Below are 19,988 nucleotides of genomic sequence, written 5' to 3' on the forward strand. Positions count from 1 at the left end.
CATTGTGGAAAGTATATGAATTTATTTGCATTCTGCAGAGGGAAATAAGTATTTGATCCCCCACCAACCAGTAAGAGATCTGGCCCCTACAGACCAGGTAGATGCTCCAAATCAACTCGTTACCTGCATGACAGACAGCTGTCGGCAATGGTCACCTGTATGAAAGACACCTGTCCACAGACTCAGTGAATCAGTCAGACTCTAACCTCTACAAAATGGCCAAGAGCAAGGAGCTGTCTAAGGATGTCAGGGACAAGATCATACACCTGCACAAGGCTGGAATGGGCTACAAAACCATCAGTAAGACGCTGGGCGAGAAGGAGACAACTGTTGGTGCCATAGTAAGAAAATGGAAGAAGTACAAAATGACTGTCAATCGACAAAGATCTGGGGCTCCACGCAAAATCTCACCTCGTGGGGTATCCTTGATCATGAGGAAGGTTAGAAATCGGCCTACAACTACAAGGGGGGAACTTGTCAATGATCTCAAGGCAGCTGGGACCACTGTCACCACGAAAACCATTGGTAACACATTACGACATAACGGATTGCAATCCTGCAGTGCCCGCAAGGTCCCCCTGCTCCGGAAGGCACATGTGACGGCCCGTCTGAAGTTTGCCAGTGAACACCTGGATGATGCCGAGAGTGATTGGGAGAAGGTGCTGTGGTCAGATGAGACAAAAATTGAGCTCTTTGGCATGAACTCAACTCGCCGTGTTTGGAGGAAGAGAAATGCTGCCTATGACCCAAAGAACACCGTCCCCACTGTCAAGCATGGAGGTGGAAATGTTATGTTTTGGGGGTGTTTCTCTGCTAAGGGCACAGGACTACTTCACCACATCAATGGGAGAATGGATGGGGCCATGTACCGTACAATTCTGAGTGACAACCTCCTTCCCTCCGCCAGGGCCTTAAAAATGGGTCGTGGCTGGGTCTTCCAGCACGACAATGACCCAAAACATACAGCCAAGGCAACAAAGGAGTGGCTCAGGAAGAAGCACATTAGGGTCATGGAGTGGCCTAGCCAGTCACCAGACCTTAATCCCATTGAAAACTTATGGAGGGAGCTGAAGCTGCGAGTTGCCAAGCGACAGCCCAGAACTCTTAATGATTTAGAGATGATCTGCAAAGAGGAGTGGACCAAAATTCCTCCTGACATGTGTGCAAACCTCATCATCAACTACAGAAGACGTCTGACCGCTGTGCTTGCCAACAAGGGTTTTGCCACCAAGTATTAGGTCTTGTTTGCCAGAGGGATTAAATACTTATTTCCCTCTGCAGAATGCAAATAAATTCATATACTTTCCACAATGTGATTTTCCGGATTTAATTTGTGATGTGCTATCTCTCACTGTTACCAATAACCTACCCTTCAATTATGGGCTGCTCATGTCTTTGTCAGTGGGCAAACTTACAAAATCAGCAAGGGATCAAATACTTATTTCCACCACTGTATATATCTCTGGTAGCAAGAATGTGAATTTGGAAAAGAATAGCATTGGATGTCAATAGCCTTGAAGTTCCTTCTGAAAAAGAGCAGAATGACCTGAGTGGTGTGGAGCAGGTAGAGGTGAATTGATTTTTCACTAATTCAAAAAGTACAAAGTCCAGCGGACAATTGATGAAATTGCATGGAAATACTTTTAACAAATAGGAGGAAATATTTTTCACTCAAAGAATACTTAAGCTCTGGAACTCATTGCCGGATGATGTTGGAATGGTGGTTAGCATATCTGGGTTTTAAAATGGTTTGAACAAGTTCCTGGAGGAAAAGTCCATAGTCTGTTATTGAGATAGACATCGGAGAAGCCATTGCTTGTCCTGGGATTGGTAGCATGGCATCTTGCTACTAATTGGGTTTCTGCCAGGTACTTGTGACCTGGATTGGCCACTGCTGGAAGCAGGATACTGGGCTAGATGAACCTTTGGTTAGACCCAGTATGGCTATTCTTATGTTCTCTTATAAAATACCGACTAGTGTGAAAGTATGTGTGTGTCATGGTGTGCACTTTCACTGTGGGTGTGCACAGAGGCAGAGTTTGGGCAGAGAATAGGTAGAGTCCACACCTGTGCGTATAGGGCCTGATATTCAGCCGGTGGTGATCACCATGTTGCTGACCGCTGCTGGCACTACACTTGGAAATTCAATATTGAGTCATGTCCAGGCACCAGCATTGAATTTCCTGGTTTGTGGAGCTAGCTAAACTATGGTCTAAGTGCGATATTCAGCACTTAACTGGCTATGGGTTACCACATAAAGATAGGACTGACTTTTATGGGATTAACCTGACTGGTGGCACTTAACCAGCGGAGTACTGACTCCACCCCCAGAATAGCCAGTTTTTACTTTGTCACTAACTGGTTATTTTCAGTAGCAGTTTATTTTAATTTATTTGGATTTTTGCTCACACCTTTTCAGTAGTAGCTTAAGGTGAGTTACACATGTATTTCCTTGTCCCTGGAGAGCTCACAAGCAAAGTTTGTACCTGAGGCAATGGAAGGTTAAGTGACTTGCCCAAGATCACAAGGAGCAGCTGTGGGATTTGAACTGGCCACCTCTAGATGTCAGGAGTGGTGCTCTAACCACTAGCCCACACCTCCATCTCCTTAGCTTGCTAGTTAAATGCCACTGAAAATTAGCGGTTAGCCCCAAACAGGCGATTTAACCAACCAGGAGCCGTTTCTGGCCGTGGACATCATTTTGAATATTGACCCCAGAAAGTGTGAACAAACATTTACACCAGCCCTTGTGATGTTGTATGTTCTACCACATATGAATATATGCGTTCTTTCATGCTGGTGATAATATTTTATAGTGAAGTAGGTGTATACTTGACTTTATAAAAGAGGCATGCTAGTCATGACTTTATAAACAGACCCTCCACGAGTCTCTGAATGGTTCTTTCGTGTAACTAACATCTAATCGGACCAGTTTAGCACACACAGTAGGACCTGTCTTCATTACATAATATTTTGAGCACACATCAAACAGCCTTAGCATGCACACATAGCTTCAGGGGATAGGCTCCATTGTACTAGGTTCCTCATAAATCACATCTGAAAATACATGCATCACAGAATGGATCATATCTCTTTGACACCCCGAGACAAAAAGACATAATGTTTTCCCCTTGTTATCTAGCTACCTGCCAAACCTACAAAGTTTATAGGCTGCTGAGATAATGTGCTGGTGGTAATCCACTTCAGTTTCAGAAGTACTGCTGAAATTTATTTCCATTTGGTTTATTCCATGGTCTCAAAGGGCTAGGATACTATTTCAGTTCCTCTAAAAAAATGAAAGGTAAAACATCAGGATAAATTATGCTAAATGGTGGACTAGACCCCAGAGGAAATTGTGCTTCCCTGGTACAACATTTCTCCATTAATCTTACAAATGCTATGTCTATAGTTGAATCTATAAAACTGAAACTTTCAAGGATTCGCCTGATTATTATTAACTGTCCCTTGTTACAAGTTGTACTGTTCATGGTTTCTCTTCTATAAAATGCCAAAAGTCACTTAGGGACCTGAAATGATAAAAGCAAAACTATCCTGCACATATTTTGCAAAGATCCAAACTCATATTAGACTGAAATCTAAAGTCTAATAATTGTCAACAAACAGTAATCATGCAACAAGTGTAAAATTAGATGGCTGTCTCCAGCAACACAATGTGTTATCAACGATTTCTAGGAACAAGAAGGTAAGGGGCCCTTTTTAAAAAACAAGTGAGAATCTGGGCTTAACGTGGTAACACAGGATTTTACTGTGCTCTAAACCCAGGTTTAGCTCAGCACTTTTGGGGTGTTAAAAAAATATCTTTTATTGTAGGTTGTGTGATATTGTTGTCATTAGCACATTATATCTGTGTAGAGTTAATTCAGAAGTACTTACCACCACCTCCTATATGGGGGACATTAAGTACTCCTGCATTAACTCTATGTTAGCCAGTAAGCACACATTAAGTATAATGTGCTAGCTGGTGAATGCTTCAATGCCCATTCTCAGCCCATAAAAAACATAAGAATAGTCTTACAGGGTCAGACCGATGGTCCATGTAGCACTGTATCCTTCTTCCAACAGTGGCCAATTTCCAGTCACAAGCACTTGGCAGAATCCCAAATAGTAGCAAATGACACCAAAAATATTTTTAAAACTCTGTAGCACGAGGGTTAACACATGCAAACAGTCAATATATTGCAAACTGTTTACCGCTTTTCTGTGGTAGCCTGTTCACATGCACTAATCACATACCAAAGGCTTGGTGTGTTTAATGTCCTTTAGTAAAAGGGCCCCCAGATGCTTGGATCTTTACATTTTTGTTGCTCAAATTATTTTTGATGTAGAGGTGAAGTTTTAGTGTCTGGAGACAAATAGAAATAAAATAGAAATAAAAGAAAAGGAAAAAAGGTGATGCGTATTTGTACTGGACTAACAATTCATTTTTGACACATTTTTAAAGGTAGAACTGTCTTCTTCGGGTCAGGTATTTGCAAAAGATGACAATATCAAAATATATATACATGAGACATGAAAAGCGTTCCAATGACAAGTCGCAAGGGCGAGGTAGATGAGTAATCAAAAGGTGACAAAGAAGTATAATTTTATGGTTTATAATGTGATAGGAAACACAGATCCTTATTGAGTCATTGTCCATGAGTGTAATTTTATAGCATGGCTTTAATGGTGGATGCCCTGACACAGGGGTGTGCTGGTAAATTTTTAACAACAGGCTCTTTCTCTGGACGTAGCCAGCTCTGCAATTGGAAGGTCCAGGGGTGGCTGGGGGGGGGAGCAACACTTGCCTCTCACTCCTCCCTCCCTTCGTGCGGGCACGGGCACGTTGACAGTGAGAGCCATTGAAACGCTGAACTACAGACTTACAGACTTACGAACCCTACACTGCCACAGTGCCACAGAGCTAGCTTCAGAATGTTGGAGGTGCTTTTTATTATATAGGACTAGTAAAAAAGGCCCGTTTCTGACACAAATGAAACGGGCGCTAGCAAGGTTTTCCTCGGAGTGTGTATGTTTGGGAGAGTGTATGTGAGAGTGACTGTTTGAGAGTCAGAGTGAAAGTGTGAGTGTGTGAGAGCGAGAGTGAGTCTGGGTGTGAGTGTGTTTGTGAGAGAGTGTGAGTGTGAGAATGAGAGTGTGTGCAAGTGTGTATGTGAGACACAGTGTGAGAGAGAGTGTGTGTGTGTGGGCGAGAGAGAGAGTGTGTGTGAGACACAGATTCTCTGTGAGAGTGAGTGTATGAGACCAAGCGAGTGTGTGAGTGACTGTGTGGCACATAGAGAGTGAATGTGATACAGTGTGAGACAGAGTGTGTGAGAGTGAGAGTCAGAAAGACATTGTATATGAGAGAGAGAGTGTGAGCCCTGCCCTCCCAATCCATGCCCATCTGTCCCCTGCCCCCTCCATTCATCCTTTTCCAGCAATTCCCCTCTCTCCCTGAGCCCTGCCCTCCCAATCCATGCCCATCCATGCTCCTCTGTCACCTGTCCCCTCCATTCATCCCTATCCAGCAATTCCCCTCTCTCCCTGAGGCCTGTCCTGCAATCCATATCCATCCATGCCCATCTTTCCCCTCCATTCATCCCTATCCAGCAATTCCCCTCTCCCTGAGGCCTGCCCTTCCAATCCATGCCCATCCATGCTCCTCTGTCACCTGGCCCCTCCATTCATCCCTATCCAGCAATTCCCGTCTCTCCCTGAGGCCTGCCCTGCAATCCATATCCATCCATGCCCATCTGTCCCCTCCATTCATCCCTATCCAGCAATTCCCCTCTCTCCCTGAGTCCTGCCCTCCCAATCCATGCCCATCCATGCTCCTCTGTCCCCTGCCCCCTCCATTCATCCCTTTCCAGCAATTCCCCTCTCTCCCTGAGCCCTGCCCTCCCAATCCATGCCCATCCATGCTCCTCTGTCCCCTGCCGCCTCCATTCATCCTTTTCCAGCAAGTCCCCTCTCTCCCTTCCATGCCCCCCCCTCGCATCCATGCTCCTCTCTCTCCCATGTCCCAGCCTGGCCCGCCCTCTTCTCCCCCCCCTTCGCATCCATGCCCCCCCCTTCGCATCCATGCTGTCGTTTCTCCCCTGCCCTCCCGCTCCCATTGTTCTACTTTACTGGCCACCCTCTTCTCTCCCCCCAACATCCCTTTTTGTTTTTTTTCTTCTTTTTAAATTTACCTCCGTGGCGGTTCCGGCAGCGAAGCGTCAGGGAAGGAGGAAGTGCTCCCGACGTCTAGCTTTCCCTTCGCTGTGTTCCGCCTTCTTTTGACGTCATCCTTGACGTCAGAAGAAGGCGGAACACAGCGAAGGGAAGGCTAGACGTCGGGAGCGCCGCCTCCTTCCCTGATGCTTCGCTGCCGGATTTGTTTGGTTTTTTTTTTCCGCCCTCGAAGTCAATAAGTTTGACGCGAGGGCGGGGCAGAGACGGCTGGCTGGCTTGAAGGCTTCACACCACGAATCCACGAACCCTTCAGCCTGGGAGTGACGTCAGATGGCTTCAGAACGTTGTCCTCAGAACGTTGAGGGTGCGTTTTATTATATTAGATACTGCCATGGAGAACTTAACATCTCCCCAATATAGCACCGTTCGTCACATTTTCTGCGCTGAATGATATATAGTGCAGTACATTTAAAGAAAAATGTGAGTAGGATCCTTTATGCTGAATGCTTTTCTTTTGTAACTGTGGGGTCCTGTGATATGTGCTGGCATAATCTGCAGTTTGCTACAGTGACTAGTGCCGTGCTCTTCTTTTTAAGCTTCTGTTTTTCACAAATTTTTGCTTCAGATTTGGTGGTTGTCCAAGCGCCACCACTGGTGGAACTGGGAATATATCTTTTAGTAAATCATCTTCCTGGAGTAGTGACTGTAGGCCTTTTTTTATTTTTCTCTGTTTTTCCAGCTCTGGATTGGATGCCACTGCAAGGGGGACATTCATTGAGGTTTTAGAACATAAGAACATAAGAGTAGCATACTGGGTGAGACCAATGGTCCATCTAGCCCAGTATCCTGTTTTCCAAGCTGGCCAAGCCAGGTCACGAGTACCTGGCAGAAACCCAAATCATGGCAATACTCCATACTACAAATCCCAGGGCAAGCAGTTGCTTCCTATGTCAGTCTCAATAGCAGACTATGGACTTTTCCTTCAGGAATTTGTCCAAACACTTTTTAAACCCAGATACTCTAGCTGCTGTTACCACATTCTCCGGCAAAGAGTTAAAAGTATTTCCATGTAACTTTCTCAAGTGTCCCCTAGTCTTTGTACTTTTGGAATGAGTAAAAAAATTGATTTATTTCTACTCATTCTACACCACTCAGGAGTTTGTAGACCACAATCATATCTCCCCTCATCCGTCTCTTTTCCAAGCTGAAGAGCCCTAACCTCTTTAGCCTTTCCTCATATGAGAGGAGTTCCCTCCCTTCTTTTCATTGTTTTAGTTAGTTTTCTCTGGGTGTTTTAAATGAAGAGGCATCCTTCCTGGAGATTATTTTGTGGTTATAACCCTCTTCTTTGAGGGATTCAGTCAGGATTTTGAGGTGTTTATTTCTGTCTCTTGGGTCAGAGCATATACAATACTTTCATGTGGCTTGGCTGTGTGCGATGGAATTTTGTTGTATATGAAGGGTGAAAGCTAGAACTTTGAAGGTAGCTGCATCTGTCAGTTGGTTTCTTGTGTATAGATGCTAGAATATAGTCATTGTTGATGGAAACTATGATGTCTAGTTTCTGATGGCAGCTTGCAGAATCTTTGGATACTTTTTACCCCGGGCTTGCAAGCCAATTTTTAAGGGGCCCTTTTACTAAGCTGCGTAAGTGTCTACATGCACCTGATACGCGTCCTGTGGTACGCCATTTTAAGCTGCATTAGGCGCGTGTTAGCACCTAATGCAGCTTAGTAAAAGTGCCCCTAGGTTTGCAAACTTGTTTCTTATTAAGCACTTGAGCACATAATTACAGCCATTTATGCGGATAAGTGTGCACATGCTTACATGCCAGCATTCTACAAATTTACACGCGCTATAGGTGGGTAAATTTAAGTGACCTTTTATAGAAATAAAGGGAAGCTGTAGAACATTCTAATGTTACTTATGTTTCCCATCACCTTCTGGTAGAAGCCCCTTCTAATGCATTTTTCAGCCAACTCTCCCAGATTAACTTTGGAACCAAGACTTTCCTATGAGGCCAGTCATCTGGTTAAATAGCCATAAACAGGTGGGTCATTCACTCAGCCACACACATGTTTATATACATCAAGCACAAATCCATCTTTAATAGGTCAAATGAGAAGGAAGTAAAATCATCCCCTAGGCTTCTTAAGTTGACAGCCTATCATTAAAATTCTTTATCCCATCATCAGTATCAGTTGTATGAAACTGAGAAGAGCCTTTAGAATTCCACTGCTGTGACATTATGGTTCCATGTGGAGCTGCCATTCTGAATCTGTCACATGACTTTCTTCACTGAAAGACTGATCTCCAGCATGTCAGCAACTGAGATACCTTTGTAGATCATCCAAGGGCTAAAGTTGTCCTCTACTGTATATCTGCTGCTCTCTGACTATTATTTGCACATTGATGAGATAGTAAAGAGTATTTTCAGATCTTGGTGCCTACGTACTCAGCAAACATCTGCCAGCAGAAAGTGAAAAATGATGCAATGGCCGGGGGTGGGTGGGTCGGGGGGAAGAACATGTGATCTTTGTCCAAGTGTTATCAGTTTGAAAATTGCCTCCAAATTGTGTGTGTGTGTGTGTGGGTGTGAAATGAGAGTGGTGCTAGGGAATTTTTAAATAGTTGATGTGTCCTATCTGTATGTAGCTGTATTGATTGTTTACAATTAAAGCTAAACGTTATATGAAATTGTCTCAGATGTTTTTATTTTTCAGGAAGGTGCAGAACCAGTCAGAAAGCAGCAGGGGCATCCTGTCTGTAGGGTGCGGTCCCTGGTCTTGTCTTGATGATAGGGTGGCCCTGTATCTGTATGAGATTCCAGGAAGATGCTTCACGTTGACTGTGTGCTGCAGGGTGGTAACATAGTAGGTGACAGCAGATAAAGACCTGAATGGTCTATCCAGTCTGGTGAGTACAGTTTATGATTCTGTTTCTGCTGCATGACTGTATCTGGCTGAAGTTATGAACTCATGGCTCATTTATTCATTTTATTCATGTGTGAGTCCAGTTGCTATTGTGCCATCTGTGATGCAAGCTTGTCATATTAAGTTTCAGTGATTTGCATGTTTGCTATATGTTTCTATGTGGGGAGTGCAGGATGTCATTTGAGCAAAATGTTACACTATGAAATGTTGTTAATTATGTTTCCATCTTTTCTATGATTACATTTTTGCTACTTTGAAAAATGTTCTGAAGTCTGTTATCCTTTTGGAAATATTTTCTATTTTTCTTCTTCAGGCCACTCCCTTCATCTCTCTGCTTTTTCCTCTGTTTAGTAGGTGTGTTTAAAATATTTATTTGCAGGAAGTCAGGTGAGATTAAAAAAAAGGGTTATATGGCTATTATTTCTCTTCTGTTGCAGATACAGGAACATCGTAAGAAGGAATAGAAGCCCCCCTGCCTAGCAGTGTCCATAAAGCTGAATTGGGTCCAAGCCATATTACACACGTCCCCTCAGCCTGTAAAAAAAGGCTGTGGACATTGTTCTCTCAATAAAGTGTGTATAGTTGCTATATTTGCAATGAGTGGTGTCCGTTCTTGTATGAAGTGTTTTGTGCAAGAAAAGATATGAGTGGCAAATTAATTGTTGGTGTTATGTGTGCATTATTAATGGAGCTGTGAGTAAAATATGTACAGTAGCCTATATAATAATGAGGAACTAATTATTGTGAGGGAATCATGCTTATTAATCCAACTACTTAGTTGTGTAGTGTCGATTTTCATACCTTTAGTTATTTTGAATAGATATCCATTGGGATGGCCATGTGTATTGAAATAGATGAAAGATAAATATGTGATTGAGTTTTCGTCGATTTTGAATACTGGCACATGTGGCAGAGAATGTGCATACATCTATAATGATGACCATTTACACCATCCTATAGTTTATGTAAACTTCCTGTTCCAAGATGTATGCATGCATAGTATGTTATAACTGATGTGCGAGCTATGCCCATGCTCCATCAGCTATTGCGCACACACATTGGCAAAGTACACATCGTCAAAGGATGGCACATACTTATCCACTAGTTGGACTTCTGTAAGAGTTATTTACTTTTGTATGTACCCACTTAGAATACTGAGAATAACTTTGGACATTCAGTTAATATACAATCCAAGTTAATATACAGGGCTGAAGACTATTTTGGGAAACTCAGGCAACTGTGCAGAATTCTATGCTATTTCATTTATGACCAATTAAAGATTATGGTGTAATTCAGTATTCTAAGCCAAATAGATTACTGTAACATCCTTTATGCAGGCTGCTCATTTAAATTCATACTAGATTGCAGATCCTACAGAATATGGCAGCTAGATTATTGTGTAGGTTTAGTAGATTAGAACATGTAGCCCTTCTACTGCACAAAGTACATTGGCTGCTGACTGAATCATAAACAATCTAAATTGGACAAATGTTTGGCAGTTAAAATTTAATGCAAAGAACTGCAAAGTAATGCACTTGGACTGTAGAAATCCAAAAGAGCAATATGTGGTGGGGGGAGAGAGACTGACATGCACAGAGCAGGAGAGAGACCTTGGAGTGACAGTGTCTGAGGATCTCAAGGCGATGAAACAATGTAACAAGGCAGTGGCTGTTGCCCGAAGAATGCTAGGCTGTATAGAATGAGGCATAAACAGCAGAAGATGCCCCTGTACATGTAATTGGTGAGGCTCCACTTGGAGTATTGTGTCCAGTTTTGGAGGCTGTATCTCTTCAAGAACATAAGACGAGGTGGTTTAGAGGAAGGCGACAAAAATGGTACAGGGTTTGTACCATAAGAAGTATGATAAGAGACTGGAGGACTTGACTAGGTATATGCTAGAGAAAAGGACAGAGAGAGAGGTGATATGATAGACATTTAAGTACTTGAAAGATTTTAATATTAAAACAACCGTCTTCCAGAGACATAGGCATGGCAGAACTAGAGGACATGAAGAGTTTGCAGGGAGTTAGACTTAGGAGTAACATCAGGAAATACTTTTTCACAGAGAGGATAGTGGATGCCTAGGATGTCCTTCTAGGAGAGGTGGTAGAGTCAAAAATGGTGAGCGAATTCAAAAATGTATGGGATAGACACGGGATGCCTAAATAGAAAGAGTATGGAAGCACAACATGGCCATTGAGATGTTAACTTGGGAAAGGGTAGTGGGAACCAAGACTGATGCCAGACAGACTTCTACGGTCTGTGTCTCACTAATGACAAAAGACAGGTGAAGCTTTGGCAACTCCAGTGTTATAGATCACTTTATTGTCATGTAATGTGAGTGAGGGTGCTGTGCAGCTCAGGGGTGAGGGGAAGACATCTTGACTGGTAAGTTGAATACTGTGAGCAATACTTGGGGGGTGTTATGTGGTTATAACCAAGACTCCATCATGTTTGGCTTCCTATATGGTTGGCATGGTGGAGACTTGACAGCCAGCATTTAAGCATGAGTGACTGGGGCCTGCATAGAGTGGCAGGTGTAGCTCTGGCCACCTTGTTGGGCAGACTGGATGGACTGTGTAGGTCTTTATCTGCTGTTATGTACTGTGTGTTAAATCTTGCATGGTCAGGTACCTCCATATATGAGTCTATTAGTACTATTTACTTCTCTAAGATCACGCTGGTCAAGGGGTGCTCAACCCAGTCCTTGGGTCACACCCAGCCAGTCAGGATTTCAGAATATCTACCATTAATATGTGTAAGACAAATTGGCATGCAAATCTAACTCCTACATATTTATGGTGGATATTCTGAAAACCTGACTGGCTAGGTCTGTCCCGAGGACTGGGTTGAGAACCCCTGTTCTGGTCTAAAGGACAATCAGTCCATTTCTTTCCTGATGGTAGGGGAATAAAATAGTTTGAAAAAATCTGAACAAACGTTTACTTATCAGGCTGCTGTTATATGGAATGGCCTACCGACAGAAATACGACTTCAAACTAATTATATAGCTTTCTGCCAGAACTCTAGATGAATCTTTTTGGAAAGGTTTTGAAGATATGAATATGCTTGATAATCTTTAAGCTTTATACTTAATGATCATTCTACTCTGATTGTGACATCCTAGTAATATGCCTAGTTATTTTTTTGTTATTAGCAGAATATATGTTTTATATTGTACTGTATTGTATTGTAGTACTTCCATTTATGTGCCATCTTGTTACTTCAAACTAGTCAGCTCCTTATAGAATTATCCCTATAAAATACCATTGTGAAAAGAAAAAAGTGGTGAATAAATGGATAATTTAGAACTGTGTGTTCTTCAATACAAGGCTCAGGGGCCAGTGGCAGCCCCCATTGTCTTTATGCTTTTTTCTTCTGCTACTCTATACCACTCTACCCAAGCTCAGGACAAAAAGGGGGAAGTGTCACATGCTTGAAGGACAAGACATTTCTCAATAGGCAAAAATGCATTTGGAAATGCCCACCTCCTTGAGGATACCCCCAGTGAAACATTTGAAGGTGGGCTGGTAGGGATGGATGTCATTGACATACACTGGTCAGCAGTGTTGCAGCTCAGCATGGGAAGATATTTGGTGGCTCTCCTTCAGCTCATAAGAATCCAAAGTAGCCCTGACTTAAGTAAAGACCACTGATTTAGAAGGTCATTTTTAAAGTGCACACAAACACATATAGCGCACATACAGTTTTCCCTGTGTGGCTAACAGCAGATTAGCTTGTGCTTATTTCTGTTTTAAACATTTCTCCGTGAAATTTGTGCACGGAAATTTATGTCCAGAAGAGATGCTATGAGGACTTCCAGAACAGGACAGAACTTCATTGGTAAGCTATTTGCTGGGAAATTGCTTTTAAACTTAGGGGCCCTTTTACTAACGTGTGCTGAAAAATGGCCTGTGGTAGTGTAGATGCATGTTTTGGGCGTGCGCAGAATCATTTTTCAGCATGCCTGTAAAAAAAATGCCTTTTTAAAATTTTTGCCAAAAATGGACGTGCAGCAAAATGAAAATTGCCGCATGTCCATTTTGGGTCTGAGACCTTACCACTAGCCATTAACCTAGCAGTAAGGTCTCATGTAGTGACCGGTTGGTAATGATCTATGTTCGTAAAATGCCGATTAGCGCCTGATTACTGCCTGCGTGCCATAAATTAAAAATATTTTCTGGCGCGCTTATCGGACGTGTCAAAAATGAAATTACCGCAAAGCCCACACGGTAGCCAAGCAGTAACTCAAAATTGATACACATTGGGCACATGTAGGCACCTACGCGGTTTAGTAAAAGGGCCCCTTAGAGTTAAATTGGTTATCTCTACTTATTTAGCAAAGGCAGTTTAAGGAATAGGGTTTTCTTTGTTTAGCATTTAAAAGTCTCTATTACAATAAACAGAGAAATAAACAGAGAAATACAGCTTTATGGTTTATAATGGGTTAGAAAACCCAGATCCTTATTAAGTCCTGTTTGTTGGGTGTCAAAATATTCAATCATTCTTATTGTTTTAAAATTACCTTTCAGTATTCTTACTGTGAAATCAGGAACATAAGACCTTTGAAATAAGAATGATTGAATATTTTGACACCCAACAAACAGGACTTAATAAGGATCTGGGTTTTCTAACCCATTATAAACCATAAAGCTGTATTTCTCTGTTTATTACCCTCTTCTCACCTACCAACACCCATCCTGTTAGAATATCAATGAAATGCTTTGATGTCCCCATGCATACCCCCACCCTCCCACTCTGTCAGACTGTCAAAGTAATGCTTTGATGTTTCTCTTATATATACTATCTGCTAACACATTTGCTTATTTCCGATCTGACGAAGAAGGGCAACCTTCGAAAGCTAATCAAGAAATGTATTAAGTTATGTCCAATAAAAAAGGTATCATCTTATTTTCTTTTCCATGTTTTATTTTGTTTGATTTCTATTGATAACCTTTAAGAGTGGACTAACATGGCTACCACACCTCTCTACTTAGGAATTATTAGGAAAGGGATGGTAAATAAGATCAAGAATACTATAATGCCTCTGTATCACTCCATGGTGCGACCCCACTTTGAGTATTGTATGCAATTCTGGTCACCGTATCTCAAAAAAAATATAGCCGAATTAGAAAAGGTTCAAAGAAGAGCAACCCAAATGATAAAGGAGGTGAAACTCCTCTCATATGAGGAGAGGCTAAAGAAGTTAGGGCTCTTCAACTTGGAAATGAGACAGTTGAGGGGAGATACGATTGAGCTGTACAAAATCCTGAGTGGTATAGAATGAGTAGATATGAATCAATCTTTTACTCTTTCAAACAATACAAAGACTAGGGGACACTCAATGAAGTTACATAGAAATACTTTCAAAACAAATAGGAGGAAATATTTTTCCACTCAACGAATAGTTAAGCTCTGGAACTCTTTGCTGGAGGATGTAGTAATATCTGGGTTTAAAAAAGGTTTGGACATGTTCCTGGAAAAGTTTTTAGTCTGCTATTGAGACATGGGGAAGCCACTGATTGCTCTGGGATTGGTAGCATGGAATGTTGCTGCTGTGTGGGTTACTGCCAGATACTTGTGACCTGGATCTATCACTGTTGGAAACAGAATACTGGGTTAGATGGACCATTGGTATGACCCAGTATGGCTATTCTTATTTTGCTTTCGACCATGCACAGATATGTAAGGTTACTTTATGTGTATTTGCATGTGTTTTCCAAAGTCAATGCGGAAATATTAACCCCTACACAATTCCACATTTGGAATGCCTCTACTCAGTCCAGCTAAACGTCTGCACGCACAGACTGCATGCACATAAGTTTACGATATATTGCTGGTAATTTTTAAAATAAAAGTCTGCATAAAGCCCTGTTTTATGCACAAAAATACTTTTGAAAATTACTGTTCCAATGTACAACAGAATACTGTAGATGTTAAGTAAGTTGAAAGCACGACCTGGTCAATATTCAGCCAGTGGCAGTCATCGTGTTTTTAAACACAGACCACTGTTGGCTAAGTTGTACTTGGATATTCAATGGTGGAGCATGTTTGGGCACTGACACTGAATATTTGGACCTGACAGAACTGCTGTTTGTCTGCCTGCACTTATGCGGGTCCTGGATGATATATATCCTAGACTTACATAAGATAAATATGCGGTCCCTTCTGAATGTCATCTGGTACCTACACAAGTGCCTGTTAGGTTTTCTCTTGATTTCTCCCACCACTGGAGTCCCTCCTTGTGACCAGGCCCCGCCGCAATCAAGACCCCTATGGGAAGCCCTTATATGATAGTCTGACCTCTAGTGGTAGTTCCATGAAACTAGCGTTAGAGTTACGGACAGCCATTTTAACTCAGACAACAGCTAAAGATAGGAGCAAGAGGGGATTGCTCCTGCCCAAGATACCCCCTACTGAACCACCAGGAATATAGGCAGGTCCTGTGGGGGGTTTTATGTCTGGGGGCATGCTCAGGAGCAGGTCATGTCTGTGAGGGTTTGCTTAGGGGTATGCTTCGGGAGGGTTTGATCTTTTTTTGGGGGGGTCCTGGTCATGTGGGGGGGGGGGAGGTTGGGAGGGAGGAGAGTGCATCCCACAGTGTCACCTGTAACCCAAAAGCTATGCTGGTGCAGGCCAATATTCAGTGCTTGCACCCACATACCTAAGTCACCAGAGTTAGGACTGCTGTTTATTTTGTTCTACTTGGTTGTTCAGCTATGCGGGTGCCGGCACTGAATACTGCTGGCATCCACATAGTTCCTGACATCATGACATCATGTCTGGAGCGCCCTTCTATTGTCCACTTTTAAAATGGCCAGTTAGAGGTGATTAGGTGCCACTGAATATCAGTCTGCTAAGCCTCTCTTCCCACTTAAATTGCTTTGAATATCAACCAGCTCAATTGTAACTGAGAAAAATGGTAGAAGCTTTTTAAATGCAGGTTTTGCACGGGAAATTTTCAGACTTGTAGTAGCCGTATGAGATCCTATGGGTATGTAGAAATAAATGTAAACAAATACAGGGTAGATATTCATAGGGATTTAAGCATCAGTTAGCATAGATTCATTACCTTCTGCTTTAGTTAACCATTTAGGAACTTTTCTACTCTATGTTAATTTTGGAAATTACCACATGGTAGTTGCAAAATATTAGCACGGTTTACAAATTAGGGCCATTGGTGAATTGGAATTTGTACCCAGGATGTTTGTAGACAATAATATAGTGACACTTCCTCTTCCACGCCCTAAATATCTTTATTTTCATGAATATCTGCTGAAGGTCTTCTTTTATAATACTTACAGTTTGGCTTCTTTTCTTCTGATATCTACCTTTGAGGCTTAACATTTTGGGTCCTTTTACCAATGCTTAGCACATACTAAATGGTGTCAACATGAGCCATCTGCTGCTTGCATAGGGAAAAAAATGGTCTATGGAGTCAGAGAGCATGTGCTGACATCATTACCGCATACTGTGTGTTAGTAAAAGGGAGTCTTTGTTTATGCATTATTTATTTATTTATGACACTTATACCCCACATTTTCCCCGTACAGTTTCGAGCTGAATATGGCTAACAAGCTAAAAAGAAGTCATTACAAGATATGAAACAAAATACATAAACCCACACATATCAATAAGGAAAGAATTGTAAATAGATAAAGAATTCAATAATAATGAATAAAAGAGAAACTGACAGAATCAATTGACAGAAATGTTTTGAAAAGGAAAGATTTCAAAAATGTATGAAAAACCAAATAATAATGTTGGGATGTTATATTTTTTGGCAAGGAATTCCACCATTTAGTACCTTGGTATGAAAAAGTAGCTGAATACATAGATTTATAAACTGCTTTCTTACAGGTAGGAAAATGAAGACCCAGGTAGTCTCTTGTACCAAAGATTGAATTGCAAGAAGGCAAAGTAACAAGGGGCAACATATAGGTGAATTCTACCTTACGTTTATTTCTTTTCACTAATATGTAAATTCTCCTTTTGGTTTTAGTAAAGCTGTTGCATGTTCATGCACAGACCTATTGTACTACTCATCAGCAGAGATCTTTTGCTTATGCATATAAATTAATTGAAATGTAATAACTTATTACTGTTCCAATCTTTAAAAGAGCTGACTGGATCTAATTGATCCTCTCTTCATCACCGGCCAGAAAAAACCTTCCACGTCTTCAAATGTTCCTCTATTGAATATTTTTATTATTGCTTTTTAGGAAATCTTGTGTTCATTATTTTCAGCAAAAAATTATTATAAGCAAAACACAATTATATTCTTGGCAGGTACACTCTATCTGCTATTGAGAGCACTGGTAATGTGCTTAGAACACTTATCTTTTCTGTGTCCAAGTCCCAGGTCGACAGCATTCAACTGCAGTGCCGCTGTCTCTCTAACTTCAGCACTGAACAATTCCTGTGCTGCAAGTTGCCCTCTTCACCCTTCTGCCTCCAAGCCGACGGTGGCCAGCGTTTCGCGTTGCTGTTCAGGGTTCTCGGTGGCGGGGTTAGTGTTGGGGCAGCCAACAGGATTTCACTGCAGGACGCTCCACATTTAAACAGTAATCAAAACACAATAAATAGTACAACAATAAAAATAATAACTATGTCTTTACAGAATTGTTCATATCTGAAATACATTACAGTACAGGAACCTGTTTTTTTTGTTGTTGTTTATACTATGAAATTCTTATTTCAGTGAACCTCCAGTGAACCTCCGCTGGGCTCAGTCTAGTGTTCAAAATCTAGATCACAGCTGGAGAGCAATTGTCATTTACATATGGAAGAATGTAGCTATAATAGTTAAAATTCAATCTAGGGCTTGTTTCCCAGACCCTATAACCAGTAAGAATGCTGCAGATAATGAGTGGTTGCAGAGCTGATTGAATTAAGAATTCAGCGTTCAGCTAGAGGTAATATTACTATTACAAGATTTGTTAAATACAGTATATTAATAAAACTTCATGAAGAAAGCATAACCGTTCCTATACCTTGTGATTTATAAAGGAGGCCTTTCCAATGAGGTGTCTACAGCCCTTTAAATGTGTGCGTAATACCTCATTAATTTCAAATTCGTTTTTCAAGATTAAAATAACATTTATTTTAATCTTAAAAAATAACTTGAAATTAATTGTATTATTATTATTATTATTTGTACTGTGATACCAGGTTTTATGAAGCATTTCACAGAGATGCATATTAAACAGTCCCTTCTCTTTGGAGCTTGCAAACCAGTCATGATAGAGACACAAGAAAAAAAAAAAACCAAATAGACATTGAGTTAAAACAGTAAAGACATTTGTGTGATTCATAAAGTAAAACTGGAGTAGACCATGTCTCTGCAGGGAGGGGGAGGAGAGAAGGATTACAGGAGCTGGGAATGCCAGGACAGCAGAGCATGCTTTTCTTTGCTAGTAAATAAATGGCCATGAGAGATACCAGGTACCTGTAAAAGTTACCTAGCATTTTCTAGGCCAAAATTCTCAACTTTACTCCCCTCCAGCACTCTCCCCTCACCAAATAAAGCATCCCCCAAAATTGATAACTAAAATGGTACCTTGTTCCCTCAGCAATCTAAAACCACATCAAGCTAGGCTGAACTAGGACCAGCCATACAGAAGTTATAAGATGGAAGACAGAAACCACAACATATGTTAAATCTGATTAGCCTCTGTTTACTTGAACCTGGGCTGAAAACAAACAAAACTTTACACAACAATATTACAGCCCCTTTTACACCAAAGCACACATTTAGGAGATAAGACTATAAAGTTGCATGCAGATTATGGTGTCCTATTGGTGCACGCTGAGTGCTAATACTGTAATGGGACTTCGGTGCCAACGTTTCATTATAGAATTCTAGCACATGCCAATGTTGGCCCACCAAAAATGTACCATGCCATCAGTTATGTCTGTCATAGATATGGAAGCCCTTTTACAAAACACCAGTAAAATTTGTAGCTACTGTGGTTACTTAGGAGATGCTTAGTGCTTCCATGTTAACTGTGCCTTAGCCAGTTTGAGGGGGGGGGGGGGGGGAATTCTATCTATGGTGCCTGGAAAATCCACACAGAAAACATTTTTGCCTAAGTGTATTCTATAAGTTCACCTACATTTTGTCACGGTATATAGAATACGTTTAGTTTCCACGTTAATTGTATGCTAACCCTTGGATTCTATATATGGCACCCAAATTTGTATGCAGATTGAAGATGCACATGCAAATTAATTAGCTAACAAGCCATTAACTAGCAATAAATTGATGCTAACAATTGTTGCAGTTAATTGGCATTAATTAGATTTTGTGTATGCATCTTCCTCTGCACTGTTCTATAACCTTGTAAGCTTAAATCCCCTTGCGTGCAACTCAAAAGGGGGTGTGGCTGCAGGGACATTCCAAAAATTTGCATGCAGAGTTGCAGAATACCGTCTTTCCCACTCCCAAATGCGAAGAATTGGGTGCCGGCATTTATACCACATTTCAGCTGGCGTAAATACCGGTGCCCCACATATGGGCATAGGAATGGGGTCTAAGTGCTGTTCTGTAAAGAGCTCTCAACTTGGAGCACCCTTTATAGAATAACACTTCACACTGATTTTTTTCCAGCACACAAATTTTGGGGCCATTTACTGAATCTAGGCCTGAGTGCTTAATGCAACGTAGTAAAAGGGCCCCATGATGTAACTGTTGGCACGTTAGTGTGGCAAGGGCATATGTAACTTACAGGATTTTTTCAGTTACATGCACCATTTGGCACCCCTACCATGCTCCGCCCATTGGCGCTCCCCTTAGTACTTATGCACCCAACCGGTTACACACCTTTATATGCCTAACTGCCAGTTTTCTCAGCAGTAACGGATGTAAGTGGCATGTAACTT

At 41.5% G+C, this 19,988-nt stretch overlaps 1 protein-coding gene across 2 annotated transcripts in view; it reads left to right on the forward strand.

The window, feature by feature from the left end:
• DACH2 (dachshund family transcription factor 2) overlaps window positions 1–19,988 on the forward strand; it is an 847,419-nt gene that overhangs the window by 352,103 nt on the left and 475,328 nt on the right. The window lies entirely within an intron of this gene.

This window comes from Microcaecilia unicolor, chromosome 7 (genome assembly GCF_901765095.1).
Source record: "Microcaecilia unicolor chromosome 7, aMicUni1.1, whole genome shotgun sequence".
NCBI lineage: Eukaryota > Metazoa > Chordata > Amphibia > Gymnophiona > Siphonopidae > Microcaecilia > Microcaecilia unicolor.